Source organism: Cebus imitator, unplaced genomic scaffold (genome assembly GCF_001604975.1).
Source record: "Cebus imitator isolate Cc_AM_T3 unplaced genomic scaffold, Cebus_imitator-1.0 Scaffold152, whole genome shotgun sequence".
NCBI lineage: Eukaryota > Metazoa > Chordata > Mammalia > Primates > Cebidae > Cebus > Cebus imitator.
In genome coordinates, this window is record NW_016107467.1 from 4,257,864 (window position 1) to 4,282,620 (window position 24,757).

Sequence of the window (24,757 nt, forward strand, 5' to 3'; positions counted from 1 at the left end):
CTGGGTACAGTGGTTTATGCCTGTAATCCCAGCACTGAAAGTCAGAGGGCGAGGCAGGTGGATCACGAGGTCAAGAGATCGAGACTGTACTGGTCAACATGGTGAAACCCCATCTCTACTAAAACTACAGAAAGTAGCTGGGCATGGCAGCACATGCCTGTAGTCCCAGCTACGTGGGAGGCTGAAGCAGGAGAATTGCTTTAACCCAGGAGGTGGAGGTTGTAGTGAGCAGAGATTGCACCACTGCACTCCAGCCTGGGCGACAGAGCAAAACTCCGTCTCAAAACAAAGTAGAAACCAAGGGAAAAAATTTAAAAACAGAGGTTTAAGACTTGCTTTAGAGATTAGCCAAACACCCTGACCTGTATGCACTTTACTAAATGGCAGACAAATTGAAGTACTTTCTGTCCCAGTAGCTGCCAGGGTAAATCCAGTCCTGTGCTCCACTGCAGGGATTAGGACCTTGATGGAACCACCTGTTAAAAGAAAAAGGACAAGACAAAATCACACGCTGTTTGTTCACTAGCTTGCAGTATTTTTCTATTGCATCAATTGATTCTGTGAGTGAGATTTCCAAAGAGATGCTGAAGTGGTGCTGTTTTTTTGCTTAGGGAACAGGTCTGTAGAATAATATTCCAAAAGGGGTAAAAGGAAACGAATTTCCCATCAGCATCTAGCAAGCTCCTAGACAGAAGCAGGGTCTTATAATAGTATCCTCTAGCCAGGCTCTTGTTTTCCACAACAAGGCATTCTTTTAAATAGTAAGGAATAAATTAGGATAAGGAAATTAACATTTACAGCATACCTACAGCAGTATGTAAAGGATCTGGTTCAGAGTAAATGCCCCTCAAACTCTTAAAGCTCCATTTTACACATGAGAAGCTGAATGTCTAAGCAGTTAAATAACTTGCCCAACCTAGTAACTGATGGCAAATTTTAGGTTTAATGTTTAAGACCGTGATTTTTCTAATATACCATGATACACATAATCCAAAAGACATGAATAGACATTTCTCAAAATAAGACATAGAAATAGCCAACAGGATATGAGAAAATCTCAACACCAGTAATTATGAGGGAAATATGAATAAAAACCACAAGATACCATCCTGTACCAGTTAGAATGGCTCTTATTAAAAAGAAAAAATAATATGCTGGCAAGGATGCAGAAAAAAGCAAGCTCATATACTGGTGGTGAGAAGAAATTACAACAGCCATTATGGAAGACAGTATGGAGATTTCTTAAAAAACTTAACTACCAGACAATCTGGCACTCCCACTACTGAGTATCCAAAGGAAAGGAAGTCAGTGTATCAAAGGGATACCTGCATCCCCATGTTTATGACAGCATGATTCACAATAACAAAGACATGGAATCAACCTGTGTCCATCAATGGATGAAAGTCAGTGGAAGTAAGTTTTTTTCCAGGCCTGGAATAACTCTGCAGGGTTTGTGTTAGATAGGCCCTTGCTCTGGGGTCACAGTGTCTGGCATCCCTACCTCGTCAGCATACAGCAGCCTGCCTAAGGGCTCAACCATGTACCTTGTCTTCCAGTCCTCTTCTGACTTGGACCTGTTTTTGCAGGCTGCTCTTTGTTTTTCCTCCACTATGTTGATCTAAAATAAGAACATCAATACAAACCATTAACACTATGCAGAGGATACCAGGCACAGTATTAAGCACAATAACTTCGCAAGACAACCATCTACATGTATCAGCATCATCTCCCTTTTGTCAGAACACAAATACCAGAGTCAAATATCAAGCAAAAATTATAACAGATACCCGGTCTAGTAAGAGGCCGAGCTGGTATTGCAGATGCAGCATCTCTTTGACAGCCTATGCTCTCAACAACCTTGCCTTTACCAAAAACAACCTACTTATTCTTAAGGCCAAAACAACTGTGTTAAAATCCTTCAGTGAAAAATTGGTGTAAGAACTAAATAAATATGAAATTGTTCTAAATTCTTAGACCTCCTAGCACTCTTTCAGATTCCATTCTTAAGAAATTTAAACAGTTTTTTAAAACCCTGTTGCTCTGTCTCACTTTTTGTCCACTGTGGCACTATGACATGTTGGCTGTGATGACATCGTAAGAGGAGAGGATGTCGAGCTACATCCCTGGCTTGCAGATGCCACTAGTCTCTCCCAAGAAGTGACAACCAAAGTCTTCAGACTTTGCTACATGTCTCTTTGTTGGGGGAAATGCCCCCCCTTTGAGAACCGCTTAGTTGGAAGAAATTTAACACTGTACGATCAAAATGGGCTGGGTGCAGTGGCTTATGCCTGTAATCCCACCATTTTCGGAGGCTGGGATGGGTGGATCACCTGAGGTCAGTAGGTCCAAGACCAGCCTGGCCAACCTGGTGAAACCCCATTTCTGCTAAGAATACAAAAATTACTCGGGAGGTGGTGGCTGGTACCTGTAGTCCCCGTTAGGAGGCTGAGGTACGAGAATAGCTTGAACCCAGGAGGCAAAGGTTGCAGTGAGCTGTGATTGTGCCACTGCAACCTCTGCCAGCCTGGGAGACAGAGTGAGACTCTGTATCAAAAAAGAATGTTCTAACTGATACCTCATTTATCCTGATGTGATTATTACATATTGTATACCTCTATCAAAAGTATCCCACATACTCCTTAAGTATATGCACCTAATTAAACCCACACACAAAAACATTTAAGTTATAATTAATCAAGGGGAGGCCACACTCTGAGGATGACAAGGTGCTAGGTAAGTTCTGAAGTAGACAGTGACATAATTAAAATATGCCTCTGGCCATCTCCAGTATATTAAATTCTCAGGGGAATATTATTGCAATAATATGAGCTAATAATGTCTGCTCAGATTTTTAAAGTTAATGAATTTAAATTGAATGTTAATTCAAACTTAATCTCTAAGACTAAAAATGCTGGTACCCCATTGATTCTAACAATCACCAGTAATATAACAAACCATCCTTCCCCAACAAATGAGTCTTAACTGGTAGCTTTGGTGGATGTTAGTTACCTATCTCTCTCCATTTTCCGTGGCTCCGAAGTCAGGCCATAACCTGCAGTCTGTCTTGGGAATCACTCTCCCTGTCTTTGTCTACTTCATTCAAAACCATTGCAAAACGAGTAAAATTATACATCTGAAAAGCAGCAAAAGGCATAATGCAAAATGGAAAGCTCTATAAGTAGAAGAGGGCTGATTTGACAATGACCCCCTCCTTTTTGTGGTAACAATGGTCAGTCTTTCTCAGATCATACATATCTAAATATTTTCACCAAAATCTGCACCCTCTGTGGGTATCTCTCTCAAAAAAAATCTCAAAGCAAGCTTTGCAGAATAAGTATCCTCTATCATGATCCACTTTAATCAGAACTCTAAGCAAAAACCAACATTCTTTTATATTCATTAACTCTTTCCTTGCTGGGTCTGGAGGACTGGTACTGACTAGGTTGCACCAACTTATATTTAACAAGGACCAATTTTATGGCTGGTTATTTAAGAAGCCCCAGTGAACTCCTACACAACACATCCTCCCAGCTAGATGCCAGAGGGATGGACAGCATGATGCACTCATAATGCCCTGAGCTCACGCAAGAAGGAAGCACCTGGGAACCACTGGGGACTCAGAATGCCAACCTGCCTGTCTCCATGCTGCCTGGGCTGGCCCTGCACATGCCAGGAAAGACCATCACAATGCCTAACACAGACAGTGAGCCCACAGGCAGCAAGCCCCATCTCACCTGGGCAGAATTTTGAGGCGATGGGGCTATCTGCCACAGTGAAGAGGGAGAAGAAAATAACATAATTAAAGAAAAATTGCCGGAAAGAGAAGCAGAAATTTTTCTTTTATAAGCAACCTTCCCTGAGTCCTTCCCCCTCCCATAGAATTGCATCCTGCTTTGCAAGTTTTTTAAGTTTACAAATTCTTGTATTCTAGTTCCCTAGAGCTGATAACTAAGTTTCTGTAATATAGTGAGGGTCATAAGAATGCCCAAGCAGGCTGTACTCCCACCTTCTCAGCATTGTAACAGAAGGCAATAGATAAGGCCCATGCTAGAATCCTTGAGCTCTACAGATAGCAAACATCTGGGTTGCATAGCAACAGTCATATATGTAAGCCCAAGTTAGGTGCCTGATGTTGCTTGATAAATGGCCTTTGTTTTACATTTGCAAACACGTTTGAGTGCCACTATGTACTTCAAGTATAAAAAGTCAAGCCCTGTCTTTGTTAACATCTCAGCCCTTTTGGATCCAAATCCAAGCTGGGCCAGTGTACACCTAAAATAAACTCCTTCTGCAACCTCAATGGTCTCTCCAGTCTCTAAAATTCTGCAGCACTTCTGGGACTCATCCAGGATTGGAGACAATAGGCTTGCTGTCTCCTTTGCCTTTGCAGGGCCAGGGCCCCGGGCCAAGGGATACCTGAGACCCCAGGCACCACCAGGAGGCCTCTCCCAAGAAGAAGATTGGCTCTCTTGAGCCCTGGTGCCCTCCCCCAGACAGCACAATGGAATTGGGAAAAGGCTGCAGGACAACTCCAGGATCACAGCGCTTCAAGAACCACAGTAAGACATTTGAGGCTTGAAGAAGGGGAAGGAAAAAGGGAATGGAAGTCCACAGCTCCAGTCACCTTCTGGGGATGTAACTAACCTGACCTAGCAGGGCTAGGGGAAGCAAGAGTGGCTAGCTGATTCAAGTGCAACTCACCTAACTAGAACCTGATCACTTCCAAGGAAGTGATTACTAATCCAAACCAGTGGGGCTAGGGAAAGCGAGAGTGATTCGCCAATTCAAAGGAAAATCACATACCCATCAACACTGGAAGCAAGAGTGGCTTGCAAGGCCAACTTAGTAAGGAAGCCAAGTAGCAGGAGTGGAAAACTGGGAAGAGGGGGGTGTTTGGGTGTTTGAAAGTAAAAGAAAGAGACGGCTCCAGGAGGAGCCAAAATGGGGAGTGACGTGTGAGAGCTGCAAGTCCCTTAGTGTGGCCTGCACGCTCCAAGTGAGTGGGGCCAGCTGCAGTCAGGGGCAATCCTGCGTATGGCTAACAGGAGCTGCCCTACAACTGCAGCAGTTGTAGGGGCATAAGGTACTCTCCTAGCTAGAACGGCATCTGAAATACCCCCTCCTACTCAGATCAGGGTGATGGCTTAACCCGTCTGAAGTGAAAAGAAAGGTGTCTAAACCTACACCATTGGAATTCATGTTAAGGAACTTTAAGAAGGGTTTTGGAGGAGATTATGGTGTCAAACTGACTTCTCAGAGGTTAAGAACTCTGTATAAACAAGATTGGCCTTCTTTCAGTGTCACGTGGCCCGCTAGAGGGACAATAGCTTGTGAGGTGGCTGGCTGTGTGTATAGAGTAGTAACTGGGATCAGAACAACCTAGACCTCCTGATCAATACCAATACATTAACTCCTGGCTAAATGTGGTCCAATTAAATCCCAAGTGGCTGCAGCCCTGCCAGGCAGTATACTATAAAACTTTAGTTGCTGGAGCAGAGCCAAAGGTAGTAAAGGGAAACCACAGTGCTCCTCACCCACAGAGTAGGGGAGGGAGCACTGATAAAACAAAAACCCATCCTACAGGCCCCTCCAGAGGAGAGAGAATGCCCACCCACCTATGTGTCAATACATCCATCCTTGGCTAACCTAAGGCAAGGTGATAGGGGAAGCACCTGGAGAATCAGATTCAGACAGAAGTGACATTCCAATGTCATCCCTTAGCAAGGAATGAAAAAGCATGTCCATGGAAGTCAGGGAAAAGGAAAGGGACAATTCCCTAGTCAGCTCCAGTTTGGCTGCACCCAAGCCTTACAAGTGTCTCTCCTGGAGACTAGGTCCCAAATTTACCATGACGTTGAGGGCCAGGTCAGATGGGGAGAAAGGCTCTTTACTCACGAGCCCTTCTCCACCACTGACCTCCTAAATTGGAAACAACATACTCCTTCTTACATGGAGAAACCCCCAAGTCATCACAGATTTAATACAATCCATTTTCTTAACCCACAACCCCACATGGGCAGACTACCAGGAGCTCCTGTTAACACTGCTTAATACAGAGAAGTGGCATAGAGTAATCCAGGCAACTCTCCAGTATCTGGAGAGAAACGCCCCAGTAGGTACAGTTGATGTCTGCCAATATGCGGAGGAACACTATCCATTGATCCCTAATGGGACCCCAATGAGGCAGAGGGGTAACAATGCCTGTAAGCATTTCGGGAGGCACTTCTAAATGGAATCAAGGCAGAAGGGAAGAAGGCCCTGAATATGGGGAAAATTTAAGAGGTCCGTCAGAAGGCAGATAAGAGCCCCAATGAGTTTTATGAGAGGCTGTGTGAGGCATATCAACTCTACATCCCATTGGACCCAGAAGTGGCAGGAAATCATTATATGGTGAACACAGCCTTTGTTAGTCAGGCACAGAGTGGTATCAGCAGGAAACTCCAAAAGCTAGAAGGGTCTAAAGGCATGAATGCCACTCAGCTCACACAGGCGGCCCACAAAGTGTTCATTAACTGTGAGGAGGAGGCCAAATGGGAGCCCAAAAGAGAAGCGGATCAGAAGCTTGAAAGGAAAGCAGATATGCTGGCCACAGCTCTCACAGAAAGCGGGGCAAATGCAGCAAGAAGACATGGGCGAAGTCACGAGTGAGGGAGAGGTTAAACCCAAAAGAACTTTGAAAACTGACCTAGACTAGAGAGAAACCAGTGTGCAATATGCAAAAAAAAAAAAAAAAAAGGCACTGGAAAAATAAATTCCCAGAAAGGGATGCAGTTAACAATAATCGAAGTCAAAGAAGGGCTCAAAAGCTGATCTAACTGGCCTGGCAGGGGCCCAATACTATGAGAACTAAGACAAACTGGGCTCCATTTCTCTAGGCCCCCAGGAGCCTGTAGTCAAGATAGAAGTAAGGAGCCAAGAAATAAATTTTATGGTAGACACAGGTGAACACTCAGCAACACGTTTGCTACTCTAATTAGAGCCACAGAAGTGGCAAAGAAAAGTGCCTTTTGCTGGTCAAAGAGGTGTGTTATAGGAGGACGGAAAGTCTGGCATAAATTCTTATGCCTCCCAAATTGTCCAGTAGCTCCCTTCCCCTGCTAGGGAGAGAGCTACTCCAAAAGCAGCAGGCTCAAATTTCCTTCAGACCAGAAGGGAATGCAACTTCAGATCTCACCTGGCCAGGAGCAATGATACTAGCTCTAACTGTGTCACAGGCTGAGGAGTGGAGGCTGCATACTAGGGGAACACAAGGGCTGGACCATCCCTTAACCCTAGAAGAAGAAACTATACTAGTCAGGCTAACAAATTTCCGGAAGTCTGGGCTGAAAATAACCCACCTGGACTGGCTGTAAACCATTCCCCAGTGATAGTAAAGCTGAAACAAGGTGCCACCTCTGTCTGGCTTCATCAATACCCTTTGCCTCAAGAAGCTGTTAGGGGTGTATGGGAGCACATAGAGGGACTCCAAAAGCATGGTATACTAGTAGCATGTCAATCACCCTGGAATACTCTGCTTCTACTGGTGTGGAAGCCAACACCAACTGGAGGAGTATGTAACTATAGAGCAGTGCAAGAATTGCGAGCCGTAAATGGGGCTGCAGTCACTTCACCCAGTAGTGCCAAACCCTGATACATTAATAACTCTTATTACGGCAGGTGCCGCCTGGTTTACAGTCCTAGATCTAAAGGATGCCTTTCTGTGCCTCCGCCTGGCACCAGTAAGTCAACCATTATTTGCCTTCTAGTGTGGCAGTTTTCAGCTCACTTGGACCAGACTTCTGTAAGGGTTTAAGAACTCTCCTACAATCTTTAGGGAAGCATTAGCAACAGACCTTAAAGCTTACACTCCTCCCAACAAGGAGTGTGACCTATTGCAGTATGTAGATGATCTTTTACTGGCAGCCTGTACCCTAGAAGATTGCCACTTAGGGACAAAAAGATTACCTGTCATGGAAGGTGGGATATAAAGTGTCAAGAAAAACGGCCCAAGTTTGTTTAAGGAGAGTTAGCTACCTGGGGTTTCACCTAAGCCAAGGGAAGCAAAAATTAGGGTTATCCTGGATAAAGGCATCTATAGCCTTCCAACCCCAACCTGCAGGCAACACACAAGAGAATTTTTAGGGTCAGCAGGGTTCTTCTGTATCTGGATTCCAAACTTCTCACTCATAGCAAAGCCCTTGTATGAAGCCACTAGAACGGGGGAAGGAACTCTTCTTCAGGGAACTGAACAGGAGAAGATATTTAACCAAATTAAGCAGGGCTTAACTGAGGCCCCTGCTTTGGGACAACCAGAAATGGCCAAGTCTTTCTTCCTATACATACACCAGTGGAAAGGAATGGCTATTGGAGTCTTAAGCCAAGTCCTAGGATCTTGGCACCACCCGATAGCCTACTTATCCAAGCAACTATATGTAGTGGCACAAGGATGGCCCCCATCTTAAGGTGTTAGCCACCACAGCCACGCTGATAAAGAAAGCAGCAACACCGGAAGCTAAAGGAAATAGAAAAGCAGACAGGGAGGCTAAGCGGGCAGCCGTAGGTGGGTCCCACCCTCCCACATAGAGGCTACGAAGGTTGCCTGAGCCATGACCCTCCTCCCAGAGACACGGTGTTCAGAGACTCCAAATTACTCTCCAAATGAAAAAGGCCTGGTTTTCTTAGGAAAGTGAGAGATTTACTAAAGGCGGGTGGTAGAAGTTTGCAGATGGGAAGTTAGCCATTCCCAAAGTAATATCCCCTAAATTTGTAAAACACTTCAACCAAGGAATTCATATGGGAAAAATAGCATCAGAAACACTGTTAGGACGCCACTTCTGTCTGCCACGGCTCACTGGCATCTCCCGAGCCGTTTGTGAACAATGCTTAACTTGTGCCCAGAACAACCCTTGGCAGGGGCTAACTTGGCCCCCAGGAATTCAAGAAGTAGGGGCAGTACCTTGTGAAAATTTGATTGGAGATTTTTTAGAGCTGCCCCTGGCAAGAGGCTATCACTGTATGTTAGTCTGTACCTACTCAGGTTGGGTAGAGGCTTTCCCCACAAGGACAGAAAAGGCACGAGATGTAACTAAAATATTGCTAAAAGACATTATCCTCAGATTTGGGCTACCTTCAACTATAGGATCAGACAATGGCCCAGGATTTGTAGCCAAAATTGTCCAAAACCTAACATGGCTGTTAAAAATAAACTGGAAACTGCACACTGCCTATCACCCACACAGCTCAGGAAAAGCTGAGCATATGAATTGAATGCTCAAACAGCTATTAAAGAAACTCTGCCCGGAAACCCATCTGTGGTGGGATCAGGTCTTACCCGTGGTCCTCCTCTGAGTCAGGTGTACCCCCACCAAACGAACGATATTCATCTAATGAAATTCTGTTCGGCCGGCCACCCACGATCATAACCCAAATTAAAGGGGACATCAGAGTGCTAGGAGAATTAACCCTTAGAAATCAGGTACAGGCCTTAGGAATAACTATGCAGAAAATACAGGGTTGGGTTTGAGAAAAATTACCTATCAGTCTAACAGATCCTGTGTATCCCTTGAAATCCGGGGATTCAGTCTGGTTCAAGAAGTGGAACCCATCCACAATGGGGCCAACATGAGATGGACCCCCTGTTGTAATGTTTTCCACCCCAACTGCTGTTAAAGTTGCAGGCTTCTGACCATGGATACACCACAGCCAGTTAAAGCCAGCAACAGCCCAGGAAAAGTGGACCAGTAAGCAGGATCCCGAGCACCCAACCACACTGATCCTGCAATGAGACCAAGCTGCCAGCAGGAGCAACAGCCCCGCTCTAGTCACACAACCAGAGGCCGACTAGTCCACACACTGCTGAAGCTTGGGAACTCATCAAAAGTAAATATGGATAAAAATCTTAAGCCTAATTGCTATCTTAGTATTGTTAACTATTCTGTTGCTATGCTATCATCTTTGCCAACCCCTGTGTCCCAGAAAAGATTCATTCTGTCCCTGTGAAGTGGTATAGAAATGTTAATTTTTACTTTATTATTGTTAACTTCAATATCTGTACAAAAGGAAGGGCAACCGGTAGATGAATGTACTTACTGCCGGCAAACTACTTGAACTGGGAATATGGTAGTTAAAACCTTGCTGTATCAAACATGAGTTTTCAGGGACTCAGGGGCTTGTACTTACAATCAACTTACTCAGTTTGTAACACAGGCAATGATCCACCGTATATGCGTTATGATCCCAAGTTACAGCGTGGAACTTGGTTTGAGGTCCTAGATAAGTCAATAGACGGGTACCTACCAAATCAGACCAAAGTCTCCCTTACCCACGAGAAGAACATACATCTGTACTTTAATTTCTGTCAGACAACATTGACATGGACAGCGTGGCCCAATAAGGTATAACACAGGATGTGGCACTCATTGTTACACACCCAATCCTGATTGTCCACTTGCTTAGAAACCTACTGCTGATATTGCCACACACAGACACATACCCCAACTGCCAAAAAACTACCACCAAAGGAAATCATATTTATGAAAATACTAACAAAACCAAATTGTAAGGCAAACAGCTGCCATCCTGTAACCCTTACAATCCTCGAGCCAGAGATGTCCATGTGGAACACAGGCTACTGTATCACAATGCATTTAAGTAATAAAAAAACAGTCACTTTAAGGCTTGGAACCTTCCAGCTCAACACCATTTCTGAGTTTTCAAGTCACTTTACGTAAACTATAAAAAAAACTAGCCAAGAGGTTCTTGAACCCCCTCCAGTAGCCAGTAATCTGTTTGCTCAACTGGCTAAAAGTATAGTTAATAATCTAGGTGTTTCCTCTTGTGGTGGAATGCAGTGGCCATGGGAAGCAAGACAAGTAACGCCTCAAGAAAACGTTACTTAACCCTACCTCTCCCAGACCAGCACCCAAGTGTTCAAGCATCTGGCTCTTAAAAATTTCTATAGTCAGGATGTACTGTATTGCCTTCTGGGGGGACACTTTTGTTAACCCAGGAGAATTGGCTTGTTTAAGGCAGCAATATTATAACCAAACAGTGGGAAAAACTTTGTGGCAGGGCAAGAATAAACAAGGTAAAACTACCTTCAGATTGTGATGCTACAACCCATTTTCTTACTTCCCAGCTTTAAACCACTCCTGGTATCAACCTGAAGCACCCAATAGATGGCAGGCACCCCCTGGCCTTTATTGGATTTGCCGGCAGTTAGCATATCGGCAGTTACCAGCTAGCTGGACAGGAGCCTGTATACTAGGGACAATCACACCATCCTTCCTATTCCCTTTACAGCTAGGAGAAACTCTAGCATACCCTGTTTATGATGAAGTGAAAAACAGAAGTAAAAGAAGTGTAAACATCAGAGGAAGTATAAAAATAGGAGACTGGAAAGACACTGATTGGACACCTGAAAGAATTATTCAATATTATGGGCCAGCTACTTCAGCACAAAATGGGTCATGGGGATATGGTACTCCTATTTATATGCTTAATTGCATTACAAGGTTACAAAGCAGTGCTTGAAATCATTACCAGTGAAACTGCACAAGCTTTAGAGCTGTTAGCTGTACTATCCACAAAAATGAGAAATGGTATTTACCAAAACAGACTAGCTGTATATTATCTCCTGTCCCAGGAAGGAGGTGCATGTGGAAAGTTTAACCTAACTAACTGTTGCTTAGAAATTGATAATGGAAAAGCTGTCATGAAAATAACTGCAAAAATGTGAAAGTTGGCCCATGTCTCAGTTCAAACTTGGAAGCCTGGATGGTCACCACACTCCCTCTTTGGAGGTTGGCTGTCATCTTTTGGAGGATTTAAAACACTAATAGGAGGGTTCGTGATTATTCTAGGTAGGTGCTTAATCCTCCCATGTCTCTTGCCTGTCTTGTTTCCAAGCATACAGTCAACCATAAAAGCAGTAGTAGCTAGGCATACCAACACCCAAATAATGGCCTTAACTAATTATCAACCTGTCCCCCCGGAAGTATCACCACCTGGCTATGAGTTGCTTGGAGGCAATGAGCTCATCAAACTTATTTAAATTTTTTCCTTAAGTAAACCAAAAAAGGAGCCAGAGTGACTGGGTGAAACAGATTAAGTTAACTCAGCAGCATCTCAGTAAATACAAAAGGCTACATCCTCTAGCAAGATAATTCAAAGGTGTATCAAGGCAAAGCTCTCAAAGGCCTGCAATCAGTGTCAAGAAATTTTATCTAAACCTCCTCGTCAGGACTACCATGGCATCCTCTCTAGCCCCAGAAGATGGCTGGCTAGCCAATGGTAAGTAGGATTCCTCAAGGAAGGAACAACCTAAGACAGGCACAGGTGCACAGGGGCATAAACGCCAAGGCAAGAAAAAGGCCCTGACACTATACCTGACTGGAGGTCCTACGCAGAGCAGCCCCAAAGTGTGCCTACCCTCTATTAGTCATCCCAAAGTAAAAGAAAGTAAAACTTTGGTCTAAAGAATCAAGATGCAACTTACATAAAAGGCAATTAAAACGTGTCCTACCCAGGTAACTCTCTCCTACATATAATTTAGTACTATCTTCAAAGAGGAGGCCATGATAGGTGTTCTAGTAAAAGTATTACTTATATAAAATGCACCAAAGGGGGGCATGAAGAGGGCAGAGAAAAACTGATAAAACACCATAATATAAAAATAAAATTAATACAGGAAAGAGAAGCAGAATTTTTCTTTAATAAGCAAACTTCCCTGAGTCCTTCCCCCTCCCATGGAATTTTATTCTGCTTTGCAAGTTTTATAAGTTTATAAATTCTTATCTTCTAGCTCTCTATAGCTGATAACTAAGTTTCTGTAACACAGCAAAGGTCATAAGAAATACCCAGGCAGGTTGGACTCCTGCCTTGTAGGAGCTGTAACAGAAGGCAGTAGATAAGGCCCGCGCTAGAATCCTTGAGCTCTGTAGATAACGAACATCGGGGTTGCATAGCAACAGTCATATGTAAGCCCAAGTTAGTTCCTGTCATTGCTTGATAAGTTGCCTTTGTTCTACAACTGCAAACTTGTTTTAGCCCCACTGTGTACTTGATGTATAAAAAGTTAAGCCCTGTCTTTGTTAAGGTCTCAGCCCTTTTGGACCCAAGTCCAAGCTGAACCAGTGTACACCTCAAATAAACTCCTGCAACCTCAGTGGTCTCTCCAGTCTCAAATTCTGCAACAGGAGAAGACTTCCAGGGATAATGAATACACTTTCAGAATCTGGCACTGGCATTTAATCTAACTCATCAGAAGTGCTCATCTAGAAAAACCAACCCATAACAACATTGAAGGAAAAGGTTTTAAGATATAGTCAAGTACCACATAATGACATTTCAGTCCTTACAACAGACTATGATAGTAGTCCCCTAAGGTTACAGTTGCGCATGTACAGAAATCTGCTATATGGTATTTGATATTGGCATTGCAGATCAAGTAGGGGAAATGACTGATATTCATTAACAGTTATGGGACTTTTGGCTTTCCACATGAAAAAAAAGATATAAACAAAAATACAAACACCATCTAAGTTTGTGTAAGTAAACTGTATGAGAGTCACACAATGACGAAATCAACTGATGATTTCTCAGAACATATCCCTATCCTTAGTAAAATATATATATACACTTCGAAATTGTAAACCATCATTTATTGTGCATCACTAGAATATGAACTACATGAGGGCAGGGACACTGTGACTCTAATTCTTATATCCTTACTTTTAACACAGCGTGGGAAGCCAACGGATACCTGCTGAATGCCCGAGTGGGTGCTAAGAGTCTCATGAGCTTCATGTGCTATGCCATTTAGTGTTATCTCCATTTAAGTCATTATCATAATCACTGTTTCCTGTAGTGTTTTATGTTTTTAAGGCTTGTTTCCTTTTTAAAGACAAAATAATTCCTTTGAGTATTTATTATTTTTGAGATAGGGGCTTGCTCTGTTGCCCGGGCTGGAGTGCAGTGGAGCAATCACAGCTCACTGTAATCTCAAACTCCTGGGTTCAAGACATCTTCCTGCCTCAGTCTCCCAACTAGCTCTGGGACTACAGGTGCGTGCCACCAAACCTGGCTATTTTTTTTTAAATGTTTTTATGGAGATGAGGGTCTTGCTATGATGCCCAAGCTGGTCTTGAACTCTGTCTCAAGCAATTCTCTCACCTCTGCCTCCCAAAGCATCATTTGAGTATTTACTGAGGAACTTCTGGAGGCCCAGCACTGGGGTGCTGGAAAAGCACAGTCACTGCCTGACTTTCGTGGAGCTCACACACTAGAGAGGAACAATCTGAGAACAACAAAAGGTTATATTCTTGGGGAAGTCAACTAAATTTATCAATAGCACAAAAACAGGAGGGATCCCAAATGCATCTGATGAAAAGACAATTTACATCTGATGAAAAGACAATTTACAAAGATATTAGGCTACATGGGAAGCCAATATTTCCCCACGGCTCCAGCTATGCTAGTGCTCTATGTATGTGGTCTTAATGCAACAACCCCTCAAGGAGATGTCATGACTGCTCTTTTAGACATACGGAATTAAGGCTTTGGAAGGGCAATCGTACCAGCATCACACAGTGAGCTAATCTAGAACTACAGGTTGAGATGCATTCGGTGAATATGCAGTTTACAAAACAGCACAGAGGTGACAACACCAATGACACAGACTTCCTGCAGCATCTGTGCTCAGGAATGTCAGAAATCCATGGCAGGCAGATGCACACAGGAATGAGAGAAACTAGAAAAGCAGTGATGTTTGAGAATACCTGCTCTCTCCAAGGGGGGAAAACACTCTTTCACAGACTGGGAATTTAGGGGATTTAAGAAATGTTCTCCGGAATTTCGCCAACATTCTTGGCCATCCCTACTCTGTGAAGAGAGTTGGAAGGCAAACGTGTTGCGGAGATCGTCTTTGTCAAGGCGCCTCCTATTAGCAGGAGCTGCAGCCAAGGACTTTGTGCCAGGGGTCCCAGAATCCCGGACCTGCTCTACTCAGCCCCATCGGTTTCCTGCTGGCTGTGGGACACAGTCAGTGCACAGTTCTCTTGGGCAGGAACTTGGGATGTAAGGAGGAAAGCAGAACTGTGCACACACAGCTGAAGAGAAACAAAGAAAGAAACAGCCCCAGCCACAGGAAAGCAGAATGCTCTGGCTGTTTAATAAACCTCTTTTCACACTGGGAGCAAGGCTAACTCCGTCTAAAAAGTTAGTCATAAATACACCTTCTGCTTTGAGGGATCTTAGGGCTTCTGCACTTTTGCATGCATAAGAAACACTGAAGAGCCCCAGAGAGTGGTCTTCAGTAGGTATGAGGTAAAGCTAAGCACCCTAATGAGCTCGCAAAAGATGCTCAAAATGCCAGTCTAAGAAAGTACTTCTGGCAGAAATGACTTTATCAGTCTTTATTATGAGCAGATACTGTTCTAAGCCCATTATGTTAACTCATTTAACAGGTAGGTGCTATTATAATGCCCGTGTTACCAATGAAGGCACTGTGACAGAGACGAGAAATCTGGGCTTGTACTGCTTATCAGTGGTGGGGATAAGATTCTAACCCAGAGATTGCAGTCAGAATTATTATCTTGGTTACTGGAAAGGAAGCCATCCTCAAATATTTCCTGTCCAAAGAGGTGCAGTCCTCTTTAGCTCTGAGCATTTATGCCTGGAAAGAAGGGACAGGAGTTTGCTAACCACTGGAGCCTGCCTGGCACCATGCAATAAGAAGCCACGTGCCTCCCTTGTTGGAATTTAACTGTCCCACAAAGAAGAAAGTTTAGTAAGAAGAGGACAGCAGCCCCGGGCTGACTCCTTTAACTACGACAGTCTTAACTCCAATAATTTCATGATAAGGAACAACGCAGCAAACCTGATAAGCATGAATATTCCAGAGATAATTTTGGAAAAAATTTTAAATCTTCAAACAATTTCAACTTTCAATGCACATTAACAGGAGGAAAAGATAATTTGTTTCATGAAGATGAACTCCAACAATCCAAAGCTATATGAACTAATGTAAAGCCCCACATATAACTGCTCCAGTCACAAAACTGGTATGTGTCCATATCTTATTCAAGGCTATGTTATTTGTTAAAGCAAATATCTGATGATTAAAAAGATAAAAAGAGAAAAGGGACAGGCATTAGCAACAAGGAAGAAGAAAGTCAAACTGTGACCCCAGAACGGGTCAACTCAAAAAGGATTAGTACACACTGAAGAGTTCAGTTATTCCTTGGATACTACCTTACAGGATGTTCACCTGTTTGCTGTTCTTCTATTCTCTATTTTTCTTGTCATTTTTTTGTAAGCATCAAATGTGGCAGGGTCAACACTGTATATATAAACATTCAGTCCACTTCCCACAGAGGGCACAGAGCTTCTTTCTGCTGTTAAGAAAAACTGATGTTTAGTTAACAAACCACAGTGTTTGTTTTTTTAAAGCTGACAGCACCTAGTATTTCCAGGTGGTCTGCCATCCAAGTCCTAACCAGGCCTGACCCTGCTTAGCTTCCAAGAGCTGATGAGATCAGGCATGTTCAGGGTGGCATGGCCATAGACTGTTTTGCTGTAACTGAATATTACTATAAAATACAAATCAGATTTTCTATTTTTTTGAGACAAGGTCTCACTCTATCACTCAGGCTGGAGTGCAGTGGTGTAATCATGGCTCACTGCAGCCTCAACCTCCAGGGCTCAAGGGTTCCTCCCACCTCAAACTCCAAAGTAACTGGGTCCACAGGCATTGGCCACCACACCTGCCTAATTAGTTTGTTTTTTTGTAGAGACAGTGTCTCACTATGTTACCCAGGCTGTTCTTGAATTGGCTGCAAACAATCCTCCCCACTTAGCCTCCCAAAGTGCTTGGAATACAGGGCATGAGCCACAGTGCCCAACCAAATCAGGTTCTTTAACGAAATAGACTTCCTTGCAGAAGAAAGATTTTTCGACTTATTAGAATGCTTGTTTCCTAGGTTATGGCAATGTATTTTTTTTTTTTTTTTGAGAGGGAGTCTCGCTGTTGCCTGGGCTGGAGTGCGGTGGTGCCATCTTGGCTCACTGCAACCTCTGCCTCCCAGGTTCAAGAGATTCTCCTGCCTCAGCCTCCTGAGTAGCTGGGATTACAGGCAACTGCCACCATGCCCGGCTAATTTTTTTTTTGTATTTTTAGTAGAGATAGAGTTTCACTATGTTGGCCTGGCTGGTCTTGAACTCCTGACCTTGTGATCCGCCTGCCTCAGCCTCCCAAAGTGCTGGGATTACAGGCATGAGCTACCGTGCCTGGCCAACAATGTATTTTAATTAGCGAACATTTTAGCAAACAAAGTCTATGCTATTCAACATGTAAAATAGAAATTTTACCTTTTATTTTGAATGTAGCCTTCAACTTTGTGTAATTCCTTACCAAAAAGGCCACATGGCTTAAAAGTCAAAACACATGTCCCCGGTCCTATAAAAAAAATTACGTCAAATTATCATTTATTACCAAAACAGCAGTAGAGAAAAATAACCGTGATAACTTTCCTAGCAGCAGGTACTGCTTACAGATTTACTCTGTGACACAGGCTCCACACTTAAGTGATAATGATTTATCCTTGATTGGTAAAGTTCCCAACATAAAGAAAAGGTATGTGAGGTGCACAAAGAATACGTGACTTGCCTAAGGTCACAGAGTAGACTGGGAGCCTTGCTCTTTCTTGTAACTCCTATGCCCCATCTCCCTGGCCCCCACTAAAGAAAGGAAGCAAAATGAGCTAAGATTGGAATTAAGGTTCACAGAAGCTGGGGAAGCTTAGTTCACTCAATCTTCCTTAATCAGAGACTTTAGTGAACCCCCTTTATTATATAAATGGACTTCTAGCCATTCAAGAGTTTAGTTACATTGCCTGATTCTTAAATTTTCATCAACCTGTTCTGGAGGTTTTCTTTAAACACAAACAAAACAAAAAAAAACTGAAGTCCACTAAAACTGCTTGATGAAAGTGAAGGAATGGATAAAGTACCCCAAAGTGCCTTACTTGTGGTTTATGACTTCCACATTGCCATACTGTTCAATCCAGAGTTTACCCACAATGATATTAGGCACACGGAAGGTGAGATTTATCCATATTTATGCTTGATTCTATCTAAAAAACCAAACTGAACCCAGAAAAGTGAGAGGTGTCACTTTGTTTAAAAAGTACAATTCCTCCAAATGCCATTACTCAGGATAACAAGCCAGGCTGCTTGAGATAACTAAATTCTAAGACTTTAAAGATTCTATTGATGTTAACTCACAGTAAAATTGGCATCATTTGCCCATTCTTGTTTCTTAAAAGGAAGTAACAGCTTAAGAAAAAATTCTATATTTCCACCAAACTCCAAATAGACTATGTACATAATCACTTTAAGCATTCAAAAGTGTCATGAAACATTAAGAAAAAAAAAGGCTAGAGACAGAAAATAAAAAGTCTACTTAGCACTTTCTAGAGAAAGTACACTCCAGCCCACCAAAGGAAAAATCTCATCTATGTGAATAAACTCCAATTTTATAATCCTATATACTCAGAGGAATAGAAATCATTCAGCCATAAAGACATATGCACGTGAATGTTCGCTGAAGCACTATTCACAATAGCAAGGACATGAAATCAACCTAAATGCCCACCAAAGACAGATAAGATAAAGAAAATATGGCACACATACACCATGGAATACTATGGGAACATGGAGGAGCTAGAGCCCATTATCCTTAGCAAACTAATGCAGGAACAGAAAACCAAATAGCACATGTTCTCATTTATAACTGGGAGCTGAATGATGCAAACTCATGGACACAAAGGAAGGATGAACAGACACTGGGGCCTAAATCAGGGTGAAGGTTGAGAAGAGGGAGAGGATCAGAAAAAATAACTATTGGGTACTAGGCTTAGTACCTGGGTGATGAAATAATCTGTGTAACAAACCCCTGTGACAACAGTTTACCAACAGAACAAACCCACGTGTACCCCTGAACCTAAAATAAAAGTTAAGAAAAAGTTTTATTATTTTTATTTTTGAGACAAAGTCTTCCTTAGTCACCCTGAATGGAGTGCAGTGGTGCAATCTTGGCCCACTACAACCACCGCCTCCCAGGTTCAAGTGATTCTCCAGCCTTAGCCTTGCAAGTAGGTGGGACTGCAGGCACATGCCACCATGCCTGGCTACTTTTTATATTTTTATTAGAGAAAAGGTTTTGCCATGTTGACCAGGCTGGTTTCGAACTCCTGACCACAGGTGATCCACCTGTCTCAGCATCCCAAAGTGTTGGGATTACAGTCAAACCTTTCTCCACTCCTGATCCCTGGATCTCCAACTCATTCCTTATCCTCAGTAACTGATCTGTTCTCCAATGCAATAGTTTCTCCTTTTCCAGACATCATATAAATGTAGATTACCTTTTGATATTAGCATCTTCAATTTGTATAATGCACCTGAAATTCATCTGTGTTGTTCTATGTATCAATAATTCATTCTTCCTTTATGGTGAGTAGGATTCTACTGTATGAATGTGCCACAGTCTGTTTGACCATTCACCCACTGAAGGGCATGTAGACTGTCTTCAGTTTTTGGTGATGATGAATAATGCTACTATAAACATTTACATACAGGTTTTGGGATGAATGTAAGTTTCCATTTCTCTAAGGTAAATACCTGAGAGTAGGACTGCTGAGTCATGCGATAAACTTATGGTTAACTATATAAGAAAGTGCCAAACTGTTCTCCAAAGTGGCTCTACCATTTTACATTCCAACACCAACAATACATAGGTTGAGCATTCCAAATCCAAAAATTGGAAATCTGAAATGCTCCAAAATCTGAAACTTTCTAAGCATTGATATGACACTCAAAGGAAATGCTCACTGAAGCATTTCAGATTTTGGAATTGTGGATTTGAGATGCTAAACCGATAGGTATATTGCAAATATTCCAAAATCTGAAAATATCCAAAATCCAAAACATTTCTGGTGTATTTCAGGAGATTTCTAGTTTCACATCCTTGCCAGCACTTGGTATTATCAATTTTTACAATTATTTTAATTTTGGACATTTTAATAGGTATATGGATATCTCACTATGGTTTTAACTTTATAGTTCTCTTATAACTGATGCCATTGAACATCTTTTTAAATTTTTATTTTTTTTATTTTAGAGATAAGGTCTTACTTTACCATCTAGGATGGAGTACAGTGGTGGATCATAGCTTACTGCAGCCTCGAACTCCTCGGCTCAAGTGACCCTCCCCTGTCTTAGCCCCCCAAGTAGCTATGACTACAGGCATGTGCCCGCCCATGCCTGGCCAAATTTATTTTATTTTTTTTTTAGAGGCAGATTCTCACTATGTTGCCCAGGCTGGTCTTGAACTCCTGGCCTCAAGCAATCCTCCTGCCCCAGCCTCCTTAGTAATTGCAATTATAGATGTTAGCTACTGCAGCTGACAGCATCTTTTCATGTGCTTATTTGCCATACACACACACACACACACATAAATATATACATACATACATACATGTATTTTTTTTTTTTTTTTGGTCCAGAGACAGGGTCTCACTTGCAGTGGTGCAGTCATGGCTCACTGCAGCCTTGAACTCCTGGGCTTGAGAGATCCTCCTACATCAGCCTCCCAAGTAACTGGGAATATAGGCGCATGTCACCACGCCTGGCTATTTTAAAAATGTTTTAATAGACACGAGGACTCACTATATTGCCCAGGCTGGTCTCAAACTCCTAGGCTCAAATGATCCTCCCACCTAAGGTTCCCAGAGTGCTGGGATTACAGGCATATATCACCACACCTACCTTATCATTTCTTATTGTTGAGTTTTAAGAATTCTTTATATATTCTGGCTACAAGTCCTTTGTTGTCTATATGATTTGCAAATAATTTTTACTATTATATAGCCTATCTTTTCAGTCTCTGAACAGTATCTTTCAAAGAGTATATGTTTTTAATTTTAACAAAATCTAATTTATCAATTTTTGTCTTTTACGGGTTGTAATTTTGGTATTGCTTCCATGAGAGTTCTTTGCCTAATCCAATGTTATATGTTATAAGATTTTCTCCTATGTTTTCCTCCAAAAGCTTTAGTTTTACATTTTATTTTAGTCTATGCTCTATTTTGAGCTGATTTTTGTAGAGGGTTTGAGGTTCATTTTTTAACATATAGATGTCCAACTGTCTCTATGGCCCAGACAGTTGTCTGTGGAAAGGATTATTCTTCTTAGCTGTATTGCCTTTGCACCTTTGTCAAAAATCAACAGAACACATTTCTGCGGGTCAATTTCTGATACTCTTCCCTGTTGCATTAATCCATGCAGTCTATACCTTGGCCACCACCACACTGTCTGGATTACATCAGCTTTAAAGTCTTGAAATTCGGTAGTGGGAGTCTATCAACTCTGTTCTTCCTTTTGAAAATTATTTTGGCTGTTCTGTCATTTGCCTATCCATACAAACTTAGAATCAACTGCTCTATATCTATTAAAAATTACCTTGGGATTTTGATTTGGATTGTGTTCATACAGATTGCTTATAGATCAGTGAGGGGAGAACCGACATCTTAACTATAATTGAGACTTCCAAATATATCGACACACAGTGTATCTCTACATTACTCAGGTAATCCTTCATTACTATCAACAGTACCTTGCTGTTTTCAACATACATATCCTGTACATATTTTAACATTTGCATTCTGCCATTGTGCATATCCCAGTTATATTTCTATTACTATATTTTTAGTACTAAAATTTCCAAAAATACTTTTTATTTTTATTTTTTGGCTAGCATGTCTCTCTGCTCATTTGAGAGTGTCCACCTTTCTCTTGTGGAGCTTATGTCTTGGATACAAGTGACAGTACCTGGGTTAGCTTTGGGTTGGAGTCTGTTGACTGCCTTTTCTATTTTAGTTTGTTGAGGTTTTCTTAGTATGCTCAATGATTTTGGATTGTATTCTGGACACCTGAATATTACGAGACTCTGTCCTCTTAACGTCTTCTGGAAAATGCTGATTGTTAAAAATTTCATTTTACTAGGCAGTTAACAGAGTTTCAGGCCAGAAGTCCCGAGTCTCCTACGGTGGGCTTTGATTCCAGTGTCAGTTTAATTTTCAAAGCTGCTGTAAGTGCTGCTCAGATCTGCCCCTCAACAGCCATTCAAGGACCTGGATCTCAGGCCACACAGTATTTCATATCCTGAGGCCCCTGTGTACCCTTCTGGGTCATTTCAATGCATGCGTGTAGGAATGAGCGTAGGAACTCATACACAGCTTTAGGGGATCCCTTTCTTGAGCTCCCCTCCTCTTTGTGGTTTCTCCAACATTCTTAGACACCAGGGGTCCCTTCCTCTGCCCTCTGGCTGACAAGCTGGGGTTTCAGCCTCTCTGCTCTGTCTTGTATCTCCCACAACTGGGTCTTCCTCTGGGGCAAAGAAGTAAAGAAAATAAAGAAAAGCAAGTAAAAGGGATTCTCTCACACTCTTTGGATCCCAGGCATTCCTTTACTCAGTTCCTCTGGCCAAAGAGAAGGACTCTCTCTGAGTTTAAGGTATGTGTGTGACTGCCATATCCACCACTGATGCAGGAGTGTAGCTACAGACATTACGGCTTGCTTTGGGGCAAGGCTGTGAGATAAAAATGAAAAGGATTTCCTCTATTCTCTACTTCCTGCAAGGGTATCCTTCTAGGTCCTTTTATTAGAAAGAGAGAGTTACTTTTAGAACTTTTTCTGTCTGCCCCTAATTCCCAGTTCTTCAATTTGCTGCTCTGATTCTCAGCCAGCAGATTTGGGAGAAATATATAAAACCAGTAAACTCTCTGCCATATTGGCCTTCAGGCTTTGATTTCTCTTCCCGGTCTGCCTGCTGCTATTTACTTTTCAGGGTCCTCAGGTTGTTGCTTTATGTCTTCTGTCCAGAGTTTCTAGCTGTAATCAGTGTTAAAGAGATAGGGTATCATATGCTTATTCTAGCCTAACTTGAATTAATTGTGGATTTAAAGCTAATCTTACAAAAGAAGAGAACTCCCAATTTATCTAACACCTAACGTGTGTCATTTCATTATTTCTCGAAGTGAATTAATTTTTTTTTTTTTTTTTGAGACAGAGTTTTGCTCTTGTTACCCAGGCTGGAGTGCAATGGTGCGATCTCGGCTCACCGCAACCTCCGCCTCCTGGGTTCAGGCAATTCTCCTGCCTCAGCCTCCTTAGTAGCTGGGATTACAGGCACGCGCCACCATGCCCAGTTAATTTTTTGTATTTTTAGTAGAGACGGGGTTTCACCATGTTGACCACGATGGTCTCGATTTCTTGACCTCGTGATCCACCCGCCTCGGCCTCCCAAAGTGCTGGGATCACAGGCTTGAGCCACCGCACCCGGCCGAAGTGAATTCATTTTAAAAGATCTTTAAACAAAACCTTGGCCCAAGGATATAAAAAAGCATGTTTCATAAGAACTGTAATAAAGCAATTAACTCCATCAATCTTAAAATAGATCCAACACCATAGTCAAACATCAAGGTAAACTATTTAAACATACCCAGATTAGCAATGGCTATGGCCATGTTTCTCAAATTCTTTTACATAGAGGTACATAGCTTGCATTGCATGAAAGCTGTTTCATTTTCTCCAGATGTTTAACAATAAGTTCAGCTGAGTGTGCATGTCTACACTTACAGGTAGCTATATATGAAAAGGGTTTAATGGTTTGATTAGAACTCACTCAAGGAGCTGCAAGGTGATGGTTCCTTTGAGGTCTGCTTCTATACTCTTCCCCCAGAATTTTAGTTTGAGATAGATTGAGCCATGAAAGATGAAGTCATTGTTTAATCCTTCAGCATGAAATGTACTGATTGGTGGGTGATGATGGCCAACCTGTTCAGAGATGAGTCTAAATCCAAGGTCATCTCTTAAGATTTTTTAAAGCAACATTATAGTTAACTCTAGCATTAAAAATGTATCTAATTGCCCTTTCCAAGTAAACAATTCTTGTTTTTTTTTTAAGAGATGGAGTGCAGTGGCACAATCTTGGCTGTGACCTCCGCCTTCCGGGTTCAAGTGATTCTCCTCTCTCAGCCTCCCGAGTAGCTGGGATTACAGGCATGTGCCACCACACCTGGCTAATTTTTGTGTTTTTAGTAGAGACAGGGTTTCACCATGTTGGTCAAGCTGGTCTCAACCTTGTGACCCACCTCTGCCTCAGCCTCTCAAATTGCTAGGATTAAAGGTGTAAGCCAACACATCTGGCCAACCATTCTTTATTCTCATCACAGTAAAATAACTTAACCTATGAGAAATTATACAAACACAACCCAAACCACCAAAACCAATGTTGTAATGCTAGCTACTTGAACAAATTAAAGAACACCCACATGAACTTGAATGTTTACATGAAAAAATATTAGTTATGTAAATTTAAAACATATCATTCCTTTTACATTAAAATAGAGAAATCTAGTATGTCCACTTTCAAATATCTAGGAATAAATGAGATCTAAACTTGTGTAGAAAAGAAGAACACATAGAAAAACAAAAGCCAGGGACAATCCAAGATGGCCGTTTAGGAACAGCTCAGGATTGCAGCTCCCAGTGAAAGCGCAGAGGGTGAGTGGACGCCGTGTTTTTATTGCCCACAGACTAGGAAATTCCCGGGCAGAGGTGCTCCACGGTCGCCAGCGCGACTGTTTCGGCCAGCGCGGCTGCTTTGCCCCGCGCGGCTGCTTTGTCGGCGCCCCGGAGCCGCAGTTCTCCGTACAAAATA

At 42.3% G+C, this 24,757-nt stretch overlaps 1 protein-coding gene across 1 annotated transcript in view; it reads right to left on the minus strand.

The window, feature by feature from the left end:
- Positions 1 to 204: 204 nt before the first annotated feature.
- LOC108314392 (WAS/WASL-interacting protein family member 1-like) overlaps positions 205 to 24,757 on the minus strand; it is a 102,632-nt gene continuing 78,079 nt past the window's right edge. The window contains exons 3-4 of the mRNA XM_037743756.1: positions 1,545 to 1,618; positions 205 to 476 (exon numbers count right to left, since the gene is read on the minus strand). The gene's annotated coding sequence lies outside the window, so the exon portion shown is untranslated. The remainder of the gene's footprint in view (positions 477 to 1,544; positions 1,619 to 24,757) is intronic.